The 16,757-nt window shown below is 42.1% G+C and overlaps 1 long non-coding RNA gene across 2 annotated transcripts; it reads right to left on the reverse strand.

The window, feature by feature from the left end:
* Positions 1-4,419: 4,419 nt before the first annotated feature.
* On the reverse strand, positions 4,420-15,705 carry LOC129862821 (uncharacterized). Of its 2 annotated transcripts, none has more exons than XR_008760829.1 (4): positions 15,499-15,705; positions 14,218-14,391; positions 13,996-14,113; positions 4,420-9,085 (listed from the first exon to the last, which is right to left on the reverse strand). It is a non-coding gene; the product is annotated as an uncharacterized LOC129862821 (long non-coding RNA). The 2 variants fall into 2 exon arrangements; XR_008760828.1 differs by lacking the exon at positions 4,420-9,085 and adding an exon at positions 11,915-12,685.
* Positions 15,706-16,757: the final 1,052 nt, after the last annotated feature.

Below are 16,757 nucleotides of genomic sequence, written 5' to 3' on the forward strand. Positions count from 1 at the left end.
CCCCCTCCCCTTTGTTCAGGGACACATTATTCAATTTCTGTTAGTCACATGTCTGTGGAACTTGTTCAGTTTATGTCTCAGTTGTGAATCTTGTTATGTTCATACAAATATTTACACATGTTAAGTTTGCTGAAAATAAACACAGTTGACAGTGAGATGACGTTTCTGTTTTTGCTGAGTTTAGAAACATCTCAAGGATGATCAATGGAAACAAGCTCCTCAGCTCAATTTTGAATCTCATAGCAAAGGTTCTGAATACCTATGTAAATAAGGTATTTCTGTTTACATTTTGTATACATTTATAAACTTTTCTAAAAACCTGTTTTCACTTTGTCATTATAGGGTATTGTGTGTAGATTGACGAGGGAAATATTTTATTTAATCAATTTTAGAATAAGGCTGTAACAACAAAATGTGGGAAAAGTCAAGGGGTCTAAATACTTTCCGAATGCACTGTAGACTGCAAATGCATAAAACATCTACACAAGTAAAATAGACTGTAATAAGCAAACAAAGGGTTAAACAAGTGATCAATAAGGAAATGTGTTGCATTAAGGACTTTTATCCATAGTACATGTGTACCAGTATAGCTTTCGTCCCTCTCCTCTACCTGGACTTGAACCAGGGACCCTCTGCACACATTGACAACAGTCACCATCGAAGCATCGTTACCCATCGCTCCACAAAGGCCGCGGCCCTGGCAGCACAAGGGGAACAACTACTTCAAGGTCTCAGAGCGAGTGACGTCACCGATTGAAACGCTATTAGCGCGGACCACCGCTAACTAGCTAGCCATTTCACATCGGTTAAACATGGACCCTGCAAGGAAACCCCATTTGGAACCCCTCTTTACCTCTGCTGCCAGGTAGCCTCCTGTGATGAGCATATATTCTGAGAACTGGCTTTGCTGTCTCCACTGGGTCTGGAGTGATCCCTGGAACGAAACACAAGAGGGTGCTTGGGGCCTCCCAAGTGGCGCAGCGGTCTAACGCAGTGCGCCACAGTGCTATAAGCGTCACTACAGACCCTGGTTCAATCCCGAACTGTGACACAGCCGGCCGCGACCGGGAGACCCATGAGGCGGCGCATAATTGGCCCAGCGTCGTCCGGGTTAGCGGAGGGTTTGGCCAGCAGGGATGTCCTTGTCACATTGCGCTCTCCCAATAGGGGAGAAAAAAATAACGGGTTCTTGGGGTAATGAATATGACATATGGCTATTGAGTAACTGGGTGCACAGTCAGACACAGCATATTACAATATACCCCAAAGCTCAAACAGTCAGACACAGTATATTACTATACACCCCCAAACCTCCTACAGAACATAACTAAAAGTGTTCTGATTCCATCTAGTGGTAAAATGTAAGGAAAAACACTTTCATATTTAAGTCTGATACTCATAAAGGGAGAGAAAATATGGGAAATAAGTTCAAGTTCCAAACGTTATGTGAAAAAGGAAATGTGGATTTGGCTAAAACACATCACAGGAATCCAACAAATCCCCTCCATAACTACTGTACTATCTTGCCTACCCTACTACACCACCAGTCTGTGGGGCCACTGTGTACAGGTGCTTTTGGTGTCGTTGATGCACCTTGTGAAGGTCCAGTCTGGTCACCAAATTACATATGTGGTCCACAGAAAGAGAGAGTGTGTATGTGTATATATGTGTGTGTGTGTCAAAGAAGGCTGGTGGGAGGAGCTATAGGAGGATGAGCTCACTGTAATGTCTGGAATGGAATTGATGGAAGGGAGTCAAACATGTGGTTTCCATATATTTGATGTGTTTGATGCCCTTCCATTTATTCCATTGCAGCCATTACAATGAGCCCATCCTCCAATAGCTCATCCCACCAGCCTCCTCTGGTGTGTGTGTGTCCCACCACCCTGTCCATCAGCAGAACCAGCGACCAGCTGCCTGCTCTTTTCCAAGAGGAACACACAGAGTAATGGAGAGGAACACACAGAGTAATGGAGAGGAACACAGAGTAATGGAGAGGAACACACTGAATAATGGAGCGGAACACACTGAGTAATGGAGAGGAACACACCTGACCAAACTACCTGACCATACAGCACACTGATAGAGAACTACCTCACCATACAGCACACTGATAGAGAACTACCTGACCATACAGCACACTGATAGAGAACTACCTGACAATACAGCACACTGATAGAGAACTACCTGACCATACAGCACACTGATAGAGAACTACCTGACCATACAGCACACTGATAGAGAACTACCTGACAATACAGCACACTGATAGAGAACTACCTGACCATACAGCACACTGATAGAGAACTACCTGACAATACAGCACACTGATAGAGAACTACCTGACAATACAGCACACTGATAGATAACTACCTGACCATACAGCACACTGATAGAGAACTACCTGACAATACAGCACACTGATAGAGAACTACCTGACAATACAGCACACTGATAGAGAACTGCCTGACCATACAGCACACTGATAGAGAACTACCTGACCATACAGCACACTGATAGAGAACTACCTGACAATACAGCACACTGATAGAGAACTACCTGACAATACAGCACACTGATAGAGAACTACCTGACAATACAGCACACTGATAGAGAACTACCTGACAATACAGCACACTGATAGAGAACTACCTGACCATACAGCACACTGATAGAGAACTACCTGACCATACAGCACACTGATAGAGAACTACCTGACAATACAGCACACTGATAGAGAACTACCTGACAATACAGCACACTGATAGAGAACTACCTGACCATACAGCACACTGATAGAGAACTACCTGACCATACAGCACACTGATAGAGAACTACCTGACCATACAGCACACTGATAGAGAACTACCTGACCATACAGCACACTGATAGAGAACTACCTGACAATACAGCACACTGATAGAGAACTACCTGACAATACAGCACACTGATAGAGAACTACCTGACCATACAGCACACTGATAGAGAACTACCTGACCATACAGCACACTGATAGAGAACTACCTGACAATACAGCACACTGATAGAGAACTACCTGACAATACAGCACACTGATAGAGAACTACCTGACCATACAGCACACTGATAGAGAACTACCTGACCATACAGCACACTGATAGAGAACTACCTCACCATACAGCACACTGATAGAGAACTACCTCACCATACAGCACACTGATAGAGAACTGCCTGACCATACAGCACACTGATAGAGAACTGCCTGACCATACAGCACACTGATAGAGAACTACCTCACCATACAGCACACTGATAGAGAACTACCTCACCATACAGCACACTGATAGAGAACTACCTCACCATACAGCACACTGATAGAGAACTACCTCACCATACAGCACACTGATAGAGAACTACCTCACCATACAGCACACTGATAGAGAACTACCTGACCATACAGCACACTGATAGAGAACTACCTGACCATACAGCACACTGATAGAGAACTACCTGACCATACAGCACACTGATAGAGAACTACCTGACAATACAGCACACTGATAGAGAACTACCTGACAATACAGCACACTGATAGAGAACTACCTGACCATACAGCACACTGATAGAGAACTACCTGACCATACAGCACACTGATAGAGAACTACCTGACCATACAGCACACTGATAGAGAACTACCTCACCATACAGCACACTGATAGAGAACTACCTGACCATACAGCACACTGATAGAGAACTACTTGACCATACAGCACACTGATAGAGAACTGCCTGACCATACAGCACACTGATAGAGAACTACCTGACAATACAGCACACTGATAGAGAACTACCTGACAATACAGCACACTGATAGAGAACTGCCTGACCATACAGCACACTGATAGAGAACTACCTCACCATACAGCACACTGATAGAGAATATTCTGTTTTTAAAGCCCAAACCTTTAGAAAATTGGTAAACATTTAAAAACTCCTCCTTTAGACAACAGTCTCTCTTGGAATAATACACAGACAATCCCACACGTGAAATTATGCAATCTACAGCTGACAGACTGGTAGTCCTATCATTTGTAGTAGACAGCTACAGCTGACTGACTGGTAGTCCTATCATTTGTAGTAGACAGCTACAGCTGTCTGACTGGTAGTCCTATCATTTGTAGTAAAAAGATACAGCTGACTGACTAGCAGTCCTATCATTTGTAGTAGAAAGCTAGTGTAGCCTTCATAAGGGATGCAACAAAATGAGTTAAAACAACTGAAGCTGGGTTATTTTACTGGTGAGTGAATAACATGGCTGTACCGTAAATATGCGGTCCTCTGATATGCACACCAGGATGTCTTCATCCCATGGACAGAAGCCTGCTGCTGCCAAAGGTCCCATGTGGCTAGCCAGCCAACACTTCCTCTATCTGGAGGTCAGAGTCAAACAGACAATGTATGAAAGAAGATAACTTTATTGTCCATTCCTTTGTCATCATCTTACAAAAAGTTATAAAAACATCACACAAACACTAAGGGTTGAATTTGACTGTAAGAGTACATATTCAGCATCCTGTACCTAACTTGGAGTTGAGTATGTATACTTTGTCCCCTGAGCATGCAGCCACTCGTTGATCACAGGGACAAAATGACAGATGGATTACATTGCCCTGTAGTCCCAATAACTGTATCTGACGCAACAACACCTGAAAACAAACTAACTGAGCTGTATTTTTTAAATGTTTTATTTTAATATACTGCATTTCCATACAGCTACGTAGCAGAGATCCTCACCCTCCCTGGTTCTCCTGTAGCAGCGCTGGATATCTCAGACATTACATAATCTGTAGAGGTAGAGCAGAGCAGGACTCTACCTGTCCCAAACTCCATGGCAGAAATGTCTCCATGGTGACCTGTCAGTCAAAGGGCCTGCAGGCCGGAGGAAATGCATTGGAGGGTGGTGGAGTCAGGTGATGCAATGATTGAAGAAGCCGACCTCTTTACACACAAAGGTGGGAAGCCACTGAGGAGCGCCTGAAGGGTATTTGCTGGTATCAAATCCCAGTGTGTGTCTGTGTAATGGTGAGGCACAGTGACAGGGACAGCAGGCATCCATGGGGATGGCTTTACATGTAGCTACTCTTTGAACAGAGCAACAATAAAGAAATCATCAGACATTGAAATAACTGCATAGCTAGGGCTAATAACCCAATACAAACTGTATTGGTAACCCAAATAGGAACAGGTAATATATTATTGTTGTAGAAGCTGCACTTTGTGTAGTAACCCTAGCCTCTCTAGGGTAAACTACTAGCTAGAGTTAGTTACCTAGCTAGCTAGTCGGGCAACCCTCCGCACAGACCACTTGCCCTGTAAACTAATAATTTGTGCTACAGTCGTATTCTACCCAAAGAAGTTATTCAGCAACATAGTCACCCACCTTAAAACAACTTCATGTTCATTTAATCTCTAGCAAGCTAGCTACCTAGCTATAGTTAATTGCTAACATCACCTACTAGCAACCAGCCTACTACCAATCTTTGAGGAGGGTTGCCTGGATGCAAGGGAGAGCATATTAGCGTCTGACCATATTAGAGACATATTTCCCACAGATCCACAAAGATTTCGAAAACAAACTCGATTTTGATAAACTCCCATATCTACTGGCTGAAATACCACAGTGTGACATCACAGCAGCAAGATTTGTGACCTGTTGCCACAAGAAAAGGGCAACCAGTGAAGAACAAACACCATTGTAAATACAACCCATATTTATGTTTATTTATTTTCCCTTGTGTACTTTAACCATTTGCACATCGTTACAACACTGTATATATACATAGTATGACGTTTGCAATGTCTTTATTCTTTTGGAACTTCTGTGAGTGCAATGTTACCGTTCATTTGTATTGTTTATTTCACTTTTGTATATTATCTACTTCACTTGCTTTGGCAATGTTTACATATGTTTCCCATGCCAATAAATCCCCTTGAATTGAACAGCAGATGGTTGTCTTGACTTGTAAAATAGCAGTTATTGCATCTACCACCAGGTGGTAATGTTGTCACTTCTTCTTTCTTCTTTGAGATTGCTGACCGCATCCAACTTTTAGGTGCATAAACCGCCACCGTACTGAAGTGTGAGGCCAGTCACGGCCTACCTACATTCAATTCAGGTACTACAAAATTACCCTGCCAACCATTAGTCCTCACAACAAAAAACCACCCCATTCCACTAATGTATCCTATCTAATCCTACTCCAGGCTAACGGTCTGGGAGGACAGAACACTAAGAGCAGTAAAACCTTGCAATCCCAAATACTTCTCTGCATCTGCCACCACAACCTCACATTTTCTGTGACTTACTGTACGTTCCATTTCTGCACTACAGTTGACAACCATGGGTATGAATACTAAGAAACCCACCTCACTGAAGCACATATTCTTCCCATCACTCTCTATTAGTATCTGCCTATTCACAGGAATCCTGTCAGGATCCCTCACCCTGTACACATCTTCCTCTACCACTTTTCACTGCTTCAGCATACAACACTTTCTGTACTAATCTGAGCCTCTTCAACATTTAATGCCACCAATGTTATCACACCTTTGAATGGAACCCTGCTCCAGAGGTGCTCTTGCCTTGGATGGGTCAGGTATGCTTTATACCAGTGGTCACCAACCGTTCATCGTGATCTCCAAGGCATTCCTAGTCAATCACCAAACATTTCTGTCGAAAATCCAATGATAACGGCATTAAGGCTTGAGCTCCTTTTATTTTTGTTATGTTTGTGTGTTGCGCTGTTGACGGTAGGTGCTCCTGATTCAGAAGCCCTGCTGCACTTGGTAGGCAAAGTGTTCCCATTTTCAACCATTTAATTTGTCTGAAACGACAAACTCCGAGTACCCGGCGGACCTGGAGATCTGTGGCTAAATCAAGTGTGCCTACTGCTCTGGCCAATCGAATAGCTCAAATGCCTACCTACAGCTTCCACGACCCCGGCTACAGCATTGTTTGATAACGTAAACTCACGTAAACTCGTACATCGCCTTGGTCCGTACAATTGCCCTTATTTTAGCGCCCCAAAAACGTAATACTTCCAGATCAACTGTAATGTCAATACCATTGTAAAGCACAATTTCGCCCCTTTCCTACAGAATCAATTACATGACCTAAACGCTGCCCGTTTCTGCATAATTCAAGCAGGCAAAGAGCCCCGTCGGGTCTTTTTAAAAACTCGATCTGTCCAACTTATCGCCTCTAAAATGTAAATAAAACACTATAAAGAGTTTATATAATGTGTCATTACATACCTATTTGAAGGTTTGCGTCGAACTTGAATCAGGTTTTTAGGGCGGTGCTAAAGTGATCTTAGAAGTAAACAGCGGCTTTGAGAACGATGATCGCATGCAATGATGAAGCAAAAAATGACTAGGTATCCCCCCTTACCACCGTCACTGTCCATTTCTTGTTTTTAAACGACGAGAGAAGTGCTACACCTGGTGGAGAAAGATTGTTGCCTTATGCTTTATGACACGTCACGATGTAACGGAGGGTCCGTTTTTTCAACTTTTCTCAAATACTATAGAGTCATTACCATGTCGATCAGCGCTTGAATAGAAACCTAGTTCACACCCCCGATTTTGAAGTCAACACAGTCCCATCAGCTGACACTCCCATCAGTTTTCTTTGTAGCCTCGTTTGAATGTTGCGGTTGCACACATTTGTACGGAATGGGGTGAGTTTACGTTATTAGCATACATGAGATTTAATAACTTTTTAAACTATGACCAGAGGGAGACTGTCAAAGAGCTGCTGTTTTTATAAGTGCGTTCATGTCAAACCTTTATTCAGCACTGTCACCACTATTACAAAACATAAAATGGCTTCTCTCTACTTCTAATCGCGCTGCAGCTGCAATTAATTAGTAGCCAAGTGTATCGATAGCCCTGTGTTTTAATTATTGTTAGCACCTCGTTTGGTCTATTTTAATGCCGAGGAATATTTGTATTTATTAGGGATCCCCATTAGTTCCTGCCAACACATTAAGGCACTTACATTAAATATAAAACAAAAGATAAAACAGTGCATCATAACATTATTACACCACTACATATCTACAATACAAAACGTATAATACCACCATACAACGTTGTTTCAATGTACGTGTGGGTAGAGTGCTAGCGTTTGTGTGCGTATGTGTGTGCCTGTACCTGTGTGTCTCTTCAAAGTCCCCCCTGTTCCATAAGGTGTATTTTTATCGGGGGTTTTCAAATCTGATTCTACTGCTTGCATCAGTTACCTGATGTGGAATGGAGTTCCATATAGTCATGGCTCTATTTGTAGTACTGCCTCCCATAGTCTGTTCTGGACTTTGGGATTGTGAAGAGACCTCTGGTGGCATGTCTTGTGGGGTATGTATAGGTTTCCATTTCTGTGTGCTAGTAGTTAAAACAGACAGCTCGGTGCATTCAGCATGTCAACACCTTTGACAAAAAAAGTAGTGATGAAGTCAATCTCTCCTCCACTTTGAGCCATGAGAGATGTACATGCATATCATTGTTAGCTCCCCATGTAGGCCATCATTGTAAATAAGAATTTGTTCTTAACCGACTTGCCTAGTTAAATAAAGGTCAAAATAAATGAAATGTGCATTTAAGGGTCAGCCGTGCTGCCCTGTTCTATTTTACTTTCTCTGGTCATAGGAACAACATGCATTTGTGCATGAGGCAGATGCGTTTCAACTGGAGTTTTGCCATCAGATGGAAGACTGTCCCCTCGCTCTGGTCAGTCTCACCGGAGGAAAGGAATGGGAGAGCAGGGACCTTGAGAGGCGGACAATCTGCTGCTCTCTCTCTCCCCCAGCTGAGACGAATTCAGTGTTCTGACTCCACTGCGTTCAAGACAACTGGGACCTCGAAAAAAAAAACGAGATCCGACTGGGAAAAATAGTTTTGAACAGTCATCCAACTCGGAAACTCTGGCATCTTTCTAGAGCTCCAACTTTCCGGACCTGAAGTTCACCAACGTCGTGATTTGACCTAGTTTTATCCGAGTTCCCAGTCTTGAAAGCACCATAACCATCAGTTGCAGGTACCATCAGTCCTGTAAAATAAAAAAGCTAATTATTTCAATTTATGCTCAGCTGTACCTTGCAAGTGCTACACCAACTGATCTCTTTTGTTATCAAAGCTTGAGTGTTGAAATATAACATGGCCTGAAATTAACAATATTGGCAGGCCAGGCACATAGCCAATAGGTTGTGATATGTATTAGACCTACTGCACAAACCTCATTCATACAGAACTGTTTTTATTAGGTTAATGTGGGGAAAAAATCTGTGGTGGAAAAAGTACCCAATTGTCATATTTGAGTAAAAGTAAAAATACCTTAATAGAAAATGACTCAAGTAAAAGTGGAAGTCACCCAGTAAAATATTTATTGAGTAAAAGTATTTGTTTTTAAAAATGTTTAAGTATCAAAACTAAATGTAATTGCTAAAATATACTTAAGTATCAAAAGTATAAATTATTTCAAATGACTTAAGAAGACCAGACAGCACCATTTTCTTGCTTTTTTAAATTTGCGGATAGCTAGAGGTACACTCCAACACTCAGACCTCATTTACAAATGAAGCATGTGTGTTTAGTGAGTCTGCCAGATCAGAGGCAGTAGGTAAGGTCAGTGCGGTTCTCTTGATAAGGGTGTGAATTTGACCATTTTCCTGTCCTGTTAAGTATTCAAAATGTGAAATACTTTTGGGTTTCAGGAAAAATGTATGGAGTAAGAAGTACATTATTTTCTTTACAAATGTAGTGAAGTAAAAGTTGTCAAAAATATAAATAAAGTATGGATATAATCTAGAATCTAATTAACCAGAAGTTAATGTTTATCTGTAGGAGGAAGGTATTATTTTGTCATAACATCACAATCTAATATGGCCATTTTGTACTTGTTAAAGGGGTGAGGCTCCATTCAGACAGTGGTGAGAACTGAAGTCAGTACTGGGGTCCCATGTGGCTCAGTGTTTTAGTTGTGATAATTACATTGTTTGCTCTATAACCCGTTAGTTCATATGCCTAACCACCGTGATATATAGGCCTAAGGCAGAGACAATAATTAGACACAGTGGCAGAATAAATTCAACCAACCTTTGTTTTATCAGATAGCAACCTCTGTCCAGTGAAGTCCACAAAGCATATTGCATGTACAGTAGCAGACAGGTACATGACCTACAGCATGGTCAAGTAAGTTAATGTTTTTGTCATTTTCGGACCACTATACTAACTATTGATTTAGAACCACAGAGCGTTACCTGCCTCCACTATTCCAGCACTATTTCAACGTCAACATCATCTAATCACCTCTGCTTAGTCTAATACAACTAAAAGATATCAAAACAATTTAGTCCAATCAATGTAAGCTAAAAATGATGTCTGTCCATGGTTCTGATTTCTGTGTGTGTGTGTGTGTGTGTGTGTGTGTGTGTGTGTGTGTGTGTGTGTGTGTGTGTGTGTGTGTGTGTGTGTGTGTGTGTGTGTGTGTGTGTGTGTGTGTGTGTGTGTGTGTGCGTGCATGCAAGTAGACTCACCCTACTTGTAGAACACGCCAATGCCATCTTCTCTTTCATGTTTACGAAATGGTCTATCACTCTGTCATACAGTACACACGTTACATTTTTGTTGTCCTAGGCTACCTGGCTAAAATGCTTGCTCGCTAGCCTAACTTCCATTCATGGGCAAAGTTAGCTAGGTTATCTTTCTACATCTAGCTACACAACTTCCAGGCCAGGGGCACAACAATGCATGAATTAGTGGTTGGATCCAAATTGCTGTTATAATCATTGGCCAGAACGGAGAATTAAGTAAAACCACAAGTCCAAATCCTTATCTCCATCCATGGCTAAGTTAGGAAAGGGACAATTTTAGTTAGCTGGCTAGCTAGACACCGGAGGACAATAACACAACGAGATGCAACAATTCAAGTTTTTCTGTCAATGGGATTTGATAGGAGTGACGCCAAATTCAAGCTGGCTCCCCTTCACACTTTTTTTTCGTGGACCATTCACAGTTGAGCTCACTCAGTTTGGCTCAACGCTGATTGGCTAATTTGTTATATATTTTTGTCAAGGAAGGCCAGATGCTCGCTGGCTTCCCTTGCCTTCAATGTTCTAGGCGGCAACAATGTCATACTCGTTTGGGCCTGACAGCATCAGATAGATGACCTACACATAGAGAGACAGAGGGGCGCTGTTTCACTCGCTCGGATGCTTTCTCCTGTGCGATACATTCAGCCTCTTGGAATTGAAGGAAAATTATGAAACACAGAGCGAAGAAAGATAAAATAATTTATATAGAGACAACGTTGCACACAGAATGGGTTTTATTCTTCCACAGATAAAACTGACGAAATGCAGAATTTACATTACTAATAATTGCAAAACACTAATTTAAAGTAGATAATACGTGACACGAATAGAATACAGAACAGTTGAAACATTATAGGACATATATCATGATGGAAATATTAAAATGTGATATCCTTCACTAGGTGCACTGCAGCCTGCTCTCGCCTGCTCTGCAGTGAGGGGAGCTGTGGTTGGACTGCTCCGCCTCTGGAGAGGATCCTCAAGGCCCTCCTCTGCAGTGAGGGGAGCTGTGGTTGGACTGCTCTGCGTCTGGAGAGGATCCTCAAGGCCCTCCTCTGCATCCAACTAACAGCAATCCACCATATTCCAGAGAAGGGCTGACCAGTGTAGTATAGACTTTGACCAGAACTTCAGTGGGTAGGCTATTTCTGGCAAGAACAGTCAAAGTGCAGGCGTTTTGAGGCCTTCCTCACTGACTGCTCCACATGGGACCATATTGCTGAAAACATTTATTTTTTGTTACATTGTCTTCAGAAAGAGACAACGCTGCACACAGAATGGGACCATATTGTTGAAAATGTTTATTTATTTTTACATTGTATTCAGAAAGAGACAAGGTCAAGGGTTGAAGGCAAGTGTGCCTATGGTGCAATGGACCTTACCATTGAAGAGGTAGTGAAGTCTAGGGATTTCTACATCGAGGGAAGGTCTTACAGCCTCCGTGAAGACCATTTTAATGCAGTGCAACACATTTCCTTCGCATAGAGTTGATCAGGCTGTTGATTGTTGTCCCACTCCTTTTCAATGGCTGAACACGTTGTCGCACACGTCAACCCAGAGCATCCCAAACATGCTCAATGGCTGACATGTCTTGTGAGTATGCAGGCCATGGAAGAACTGGGACATTTTCAGCGTTCAAGAATTGTGTACAATCCTTGCGACATGGGGTAGTGAATTATCATAGTGAAACATGAAGTGATGGGGCGGATGAATGGCATGACAATTGGCCTCAGGGTCTCGTCACAATCTCTGTCCATTCAAATTGCCATTGATAAAATGCAATTGTGTTTGTTGTCCGTAGCTCATGCCTGCCCATACCATAACCCCACCACCACCAAAGGGCACTCTGCTCACAACCACGCCATACATGCTGTCTGCCATCTGCACAGTACAGTTGAATCCGGGATTCATCCTGGAAGAGCACACTTCTCCAGCGTGCCAGTGGCCATCGAATGTGAGCATTTGTCCACTGAAGGCTGTTACGACGCCTCAATGCAGTCAGGTCAAGACGCTGGTGAGGACGACGATCACGCAGATGAGCTTCCCTGAGACGGTTTCTGAAAGTTTGTGCAGAAATATTTTGGTTGCGCAAACCCACAGTTTCATCAGCTGTTCAGCTGAATGGTAGAGAAATGATCATTCAATTATCTGGCAACAGCTCTGGTGGACATTCCTCCAGTCAGCATACCAATTACACACTCCCTCAAAACTTGAGATATCTGAGGCATTGTGTTGTGTGACAAAACTGCACATTTTAGAGTGGCCTTTTATTGTTCCCAGCACAAGGTGCCCATGTGTAATGATCATGCTGTTTAATCAGCTTCTTATATGATATGCCACACCTGTCAGGTGGATGGGTTATCTTGGCAAAGGAGAAACGCAAACAAATTTGTGCACAACATTTGAGAGAAATTAGCTTTTGGTGCATATGAAACATTTCTGGCATCTTTTATTTCAGGTCATGAAACATGGGAACAACACTTTGTTGCATTTATATTTTTGTTCAGTGTAGTAAACTTTATGGGGAATTGATATCTGTTGATTTTATTTTGGGTCCTAACTCCTAAACTTGGGATAGGGTTAATTATCAGGTCTCCTATTGAAATATTGAGTGCTTAGGTTTAGAGGGTCTACACCAGAAGTTAATGGTTATCTGTATGAGGAAGGTATATAGTGTGTGCAATTAAGCTTGGAATGTGCAGAGTGCAGGGGAAATGATGACATGTGGCAGGCAGTGAAAAGGGGAGAGAGCCATGGATTAGTGATGAAGGGGGTTGAGGTCAGGTCACGTTAAGAGAGAAAGAAAAGTTTATGGCCTGTATCACTTAGTTTCCTGCCTAGCACTTAAGATACAATGTTTGTTCAGATGTGTAGGAGGAGACTCAGCCTATGAGAAACAGTTAAATATCAGTGCTTGTTTATTTATTTTTATTGTACCTTTATTTAACTAGGCAAGTCAGTTACGTAAGAACAAATTCTTATTTTCAATGATGGCCTAGGAACAGTGGGTTAACTGCCTTGTTCAGGGGCAGAATTACTGATTTTTAACTTGTCAGCTCGGGGATTCATGTAAACAATGTCTTTGTCTAATGCAGCTATATTGATCCTCTTGGAAGAATAAACTTGCTTTGAGCTTTAATAGTGTCCTTAGAGTTTTTGCTCTGAGAATTAGAACCTACCACTGATGTTGAAATTATTTATTTCCCACTGTGTTTTACTTGCTGAAGGCCCCAGTCATTCCTGCCTGTACCTGACATTGTTGAAAAACAAGTGCCTCATGTCTAAAACATGGGGAAAAGTGGACATAAAATCAAAATGTACAAATTCAATGTTTTACATAATATTGTAACATATTTGAGTTTCTGACCTTTCAGCCCACAGGCTCGATGTGCTGTAGTCTCTCCAAAACTGGATGCTCGTGCTCGGATCACACTAGCACAGGATGTCCATGCACTGGATGGTCTGAAGGATGCACTCCTGTTGGACTGGAAAACAAAGAGACATTTAGTCAGTGGTAGGTCTTTTTCAATGCTGTATCAGCATCTTTATCTGGACAGAAAATACATTGTTTATCATAACACAAACCCACCTTGGACAAAGTGTTCCCTCAACACCCAATCCTTATGTCTCATTGTTTGTTCTTCCCAATCAATAATCTGGATATTTGTCTTCTGCCATGGTGGATGAGCTACCTTTTCAGGTAAATACAGGGCCATTTCTCTTTCCCAACGGAAATTGGCAGCTGCAGACCCCAGTGTTGTCACTGGGTTTCCGGGCCGCCTGTCAGAAAGACAAGAAAAAAGTACATTTTACTAGCTAGCTATGTTGATTACTAAAATGGTAACATTGATATGTAAATACCATAACCTACAGACTTGACTATAGTAACAATAAAATAGACTGTGCTTTGGTCTATCTGCACATCTAAAATCCTACTATGTGGATGGGACATTTCTGCTGGGATGGATTTTCCTCTTGAGAATTAGAGTCATAAGTATAGGTGTATACCCAATCGCAATACTTAATCTCTTCGGGCAAGTAGTACCCTAGACTGTCCTAATCTTTTAGTTGAGCATTCCAGATAACCCCCCGCCGTGATGTCACTGAGGGGGACCAACAGTGGTAGGGGGATCGTCTGAAAGGTACTGACATGCAGGGAGTGAACATAAGGATTTGGTCACTGGCCAGCAGACCACGATTTCTACTAGCCCGGGTAGCATTCAGGTCCTAAATCTGTGGCATGTGATGTTTGTAAAGGCAAAATGTCACTGCTGTGTCAGGCAGTTTGACACATTGTCTACTGGCACAGTCTGAAAAGTACTAGCCTTGGGCCAGAGCCCACAAGTAATTTGTGAGCTAGTTAGCAACATTTGGTTAATGTAGCTAACTAGTCCACCAGGTGATATTTAGCTAGGTAGCTAGTTAGCATTAGCTCACCGTTCATGTAGTCAGACTTTTCTAAGTGGTGACATGTTAGCTAACCAATTATCCTTGCCATGGTGCCGGCCTAACGTTAGCTAACAAGTCTGACTACACGAACGGTGAGTTAACATTAACTAGCTAGCATAATATCCCTTCCCAGGTGGGCTAACGCTAGCTAGCATGATCCCACGTGAAAAAGTATGACTACACAAACCATGAGCTAATGTTAACTAGCTGGCTAGCTCACTAAAAACATGTCAATAAAAAGGTCGAAACAGTCATTATGCTAGCCTATGCTGTTTTACTTTTTACTTGTAAGGAAGGTGATGTGTTTTGTGCACGTAACTACAGTCGGTGGTTATCTAGCTAATTTTCATTAGCACCTAGCTAACCACAGATCCTTGACCTAACCAAAATACCTTGTTAGCAGCTAGCAAACACTGCTTACCTTATCACATGGCTCCAGCATTGTCTCTCGATTACAGAGGTCAGAAAACAATAAAATGCATGTGTGCTGATCGTATAAATGGTTACAATCTGGTACAAAGCACAGAACCATTTACAGGGGATACAAATAAAAGTAATATGAGACCACTCTCTAACCAATGAATGTTATGTTTTCACGTTATGTTTTCAGTTTGTGTGTGATGAGGATATGGACAAGTTTATTTTGACATTAATTTGTGAAAACTTTTATAAACATCAGCATCTATGTTAAAACTGCCATGTTGATCTGAGCCTTTCTGTTGGAAAACAACCAAATTGTATGTCTTTCGACTGTCACAGATGCACTTCACTGACTTCACTCGCCAACTTTCGACTACAGTCGGCTTCGTTAGCCTTACTGCTTGAACACCCACCAACTTTGGGCAGACAGTTTGAAAAACTCATGGGAGTTTGACATCAATTTTGGGTAAACACTCTTTTCATGGCACTTCGATACCGAAGTGACATTTTCATAGCTGGTTAGGAGACCTTACACAGCAGGTTAGGAAACTACGATTTTTAGTACCAAACCGCCCCTGGTCACCGCCTTTCAAAGTGTGTTGCATTCATAGAGATAGATAGAGGACTAATCTTTCCATCTGTGCCATTATAGAGTCTGTGACAGCATGGGCAGCAGGCACCATTTGAGGAATTCTCTAGTTTGAAGTAATCAATTTTCTTCTTCACGATTGGCTGATCCTTCCTGATGACCCGGTTGGACATGACTCTAACAGGGTCACAAGGAGGGATCAACCAATGAAGTTGGAAGTCCCACCCAGTTGACTACAACGCCTCCGAGCGCGTGTCAAACTCATTCCACGGAGCGCTGAGTGTCTGCGGGTTTTCGCTTCTCACTTGTACTTGAGTGATGAATTAAGGTAACTAATTAGTAAAGAACCCCACTCACCTGGTTGTCTAGGTCTTAATTGAAAGGAAAAAACAAAAACCTGCAGATGCTAGGCCATCCAGGGAATGAGTTTGACACCCCTGCCCCACAGTGTAAGCATGGGATGTTCTACTAAGCTAACATATGGAATTGTTTTAAGATGGTCATACTACTAACCATTTACACATATTTAACCAATTTTTGGGGGCACTAAACTACTTCCATATACACTGAGTGTACCAAACTATCCAGGTGAAAGCTATGACCCCTTATTGATGTCATCTGTTATATACACTTCAATCAGCATAGATGAAGGGGAGGAGACAGGTTAAAGA

The sequence above is a fragment of the Salvelinus fontinalis genome, chromosome 1, assembly GCF_029448725.1.
Source record: "Salvelinus fontinalis isolate EN_2023a chromosome 1, ASM2944872v1, whole genome shotgun sequence".
Taxonomy (NCBI): Eukaryota; Metazoa; Chordata; class Actinopteri; order Salmoniformes; family Salmonidae; genus Salvelinus; species Salvelinus fontinalis.